The 3,166-nt window shown below is 39.6% G+C and overlaps 1 long non-coding RNA gene across 1 annotated transcript; it reads right to left on the reverse strand.

The window, feature by feature from the left end:
* Window positions 1-201: 201 nt before the first annotated feature.
* On the reverse strand, window positions 202-2,132 carry LOC143711766 (uncharacterized). Its single transcript, XR_013194899.1, has 2 exons — window positions 1,444-2,132; window positions 202-1,225 (listed from the first exon to the last, which is right to left on the reverse strand). It is a non-coding gene; the product is annotated as an uncharacterized LOC143711766 (long non-coding RNA).
* Between the last annotated feature and the right edge of the window lie 1,034 nt (window positions 2,133-3,166).

The following is a 3,166-nucleotide window of genomic DNA, read 5'->3' on the forward strand; positions in this document are numbered from 1 at the left end:
AATATATCCTTTTGGAATTGGGCTTTATATCTTTTTTTAATAAATAATTTTAAACATATTTTGATGTCTTATTGTATGCCTGATTTGCTGATGATTAAAATGCAAATTTTTGACTGATATCAACAACACTAATGAACAGTTAAATTCACCGCTGACAAACAAATCTTATGATACTTTTGAGAAAAATGAACAACAAGCACATCCATAACAAAATCTTTTAATTGAAAGCAAACACAAGGAGGGTTAAAGGACAAATGAGGAATCCTCACTTAAAGCAACACAGCTGCACAAAAAATAACAATGGAACAGTCGTAAACTGGTATAAAAAACATTAATTAGGTGATATCTAGTCATGTATTTACATTTTAGTAATGGCAAGTGATTACTCCAGGGTCATAGAGATTAAAAAGTAAAAATTACTTTAAAAGTCAATTTCGAATGTATAATTTCAGAATTTCAAATTTCAAAAAAAGTCATTAAAATGAAAGATAAGGCCTAAGAAATAAGCAAAATAAAAGATAAGGCCTAAGAAATAAGCAATGACTGGGTTATCTCTCTCTCTCTCTCTCTCTCTCTCTCTCACACACACACACACAAACACACAAACACACACACACAATTTTGTAAGTCCGGATGCATTTATCTTAAATTAAGATAAATTTCCATGTTGGTGCCAGTGTCTGTGCCGGTAACCGGTGGACAGTAACCAGTGTCCTTATCCGTGCCGGTGTGTCCATGTTGGTGCCGGTGTCCGTGCCGGTGTTCGTACCAGTGCCGGTGTCCGTGCCGGTGGACGGTAACCTGTGTCCTTATCAGTGCTGGTGTGTCCGGGTTGGTGCCCGGTATCCATGTCGGTGTTCGTGATGGTGGACAGTGTCCTTGGAACTGCATCCGTGTTGGTGCCGGTATCCGTGCCGGTGTCCATGCCGGTGTCCATGTTGGTACCGGTGACCGTGCTGGTGTCCGTTTACGTTCTGATTTCCGTGCCGGTGTGTCCATGCCGTTGTCCTTGCCGGTGTCCGTGTGTCCATGTTGGTGCCAGTGTCCGTGCCGGTGCCCGTGTCTGTGCTGGTGTCCGTATCCGTGTCGGTGTCCATGCCGGTGACCATGCTGCTGTCTATGCTGGTGTGTCCATGTTGGTGCCGGTGTCCGTGCTGGTGCTCGTGTACGTACCGGTGTCAGAGGAAGACTACATGCCATTTAGGACAGGGCCAAAGTGTGCCATCTGCGACAGAGAAACAAGTGTGTAGCCATCTTTAGAATATCATCTTTGAACTTCCGTTTTTGCAACAGCTCTGTAAATTTCTATGGAATCGCTGCAGAGTAATTAGCGGGGGAAGTGGATTTACTTATTAAAGAGTTAACAAAAGATATCATGAGCACTGTAATGTTAGAAGCGGATGTCATAACAAATGTCAGTAGATTGGGAATATGTAATCTTACCTTCTTTGGAAATACAAACTGCACAAAGCGCAACAACACAGAGCACAACGAGGGGCGGGGCTACAGAAGGTCTATAACTGCAGATAAAAAGTTATGCTGGGTGGTCGGGTTGAACGTTAATTTAAAGAAAACCTTAGGATAATAATGAAATAATAAATTCATATTAAAGGATTTAGATTTAGTAGAATAGTTTATAGGACTTTATAATTACTCATTTTTAATTTGAATTTAGAAAGGATTAAGCTACAATCTTTTTTGGATCATTGATAGCACTGCTGTAGCCTGCATATCAAGATTAGTCATACATTAGCTGTAATGAATAGTAAACACCATTAGAGGGCGCTTTAGACACAGATTAAAGCAGTGGTTCTCAAACTTTTTTCGTCGCACCCCCCCCCCCCCTTAAATTTTTTTTTACCACATTTAACGTCTGCCAGAGAGTTTGAAGTCTGCCCAGATGAAAGTTAGGAAAGACAGCGCAAATGGTTGTCCCACGAGTCTTTTATAGTTTCCTTTCAGCTAAGCACACTCTTAACGTACATGTCAAAGGTCGAATGTTAACAGAGAAAATAAAACACTCTGGAAACGCCACAAATCAAAATAGAAGTAAACAGATTGCAGTCAGCGATAGAACGATCATCTTCCTCTTTGCGTGAGCATTCTCACTCTCCCTCTCACTCTGCGTGCGCGCTCACATAAGAAAAGCACGCATACAATAACGCCATAGAAGAAGTAATCTTAAAGGCATATAAACATTAATATCATGAACACTATTTAACGCTAGGTGTCCGTTACACACACCCACCCCCAAAATGTAATAAATAAAAACAGAAAGATTTTTTAAATAAAAAAAAACGTGCAATGAAAAACACCTGCAATATTTTCACTTTGTAATGTCATTATTTCATATGACAGTAGAGAATAATAATACAGTGTTATAATAATATAATAATAATATTACAGTGATGCTTTGGATGAGCAATATATAAAAGCGCACATATTGCTTTTGACAGCGCCTCACGTCACGAGCAGCTTCTTGTTCGTCTTTTCACCGGAACACGCACAGTCGCGAGTTAATGGCAGCTTGAGTTTCAGTCCGCTGAAGAATCCCCTGCAGTTTCCTTGCGTGCCCCACACTTTGAGAACCAATGGATTAAATCACTGGGGAATAAAACTGGTTATTGTGTGCTCTCAGATTAATCATAAGTAAAATGCTTTGTACAAGTGCTTAGTAGGCCTACTGTGTTTTTAGTAGCATACATGGCAGTCAACGGACAACCTCCTACAGTAGCCTACAATTATCCCTTGGACCACGACTTGCCCGATTAGAGCTGACCCCTCCAGCAGGGCCCAGTGCTTTATGTTCTAAGACCCCCGGGTCAGGATCTAATCAACCTCCTCCTAATCTTCAGGTGCAGGCTCATGATGACTCACCTCTTTCTACAATACTTTCATTATTTGTGTTTGCGTATTTGTACCAATTTGATTTAAAAATATATATATAATTGTTTCTATCAGGTTTTGTAGTACTTCTCTGTATACAGAAAGAACCTATTTTCCTAGAAAATAACCTTTCTGAATTATATGCTTGACTTCTGTTGAAGCCTTACGTAAAAATAAAATGCACCTTGAATATCACCCTGAATAAGAGTTCATTAAACCAAATTAATTAGTTAAAATTAAATTAAAGCCAAATGCCTTATAACTGGCGAAGTAATGAAAA

The sequence above is a fragment of the Siphateles boraxobius genome, unplaced genomic scaffold (genome assembly GCF_051911475.1).
Source record: "Siphateles boraxobius isolate OS27281-9 unplaced genomic scaffold, OSU_SipBor_1 5, whole genome shotgun sequence".
In the NCBI taxonomy this organism is placed as follows: domain Eukaryota; kingdom Metazoa; phylum Chordata; class Actinopteri; order Cypriniformes; family Leuciscidae; genus Siphateles; species Siphateles boraxobius.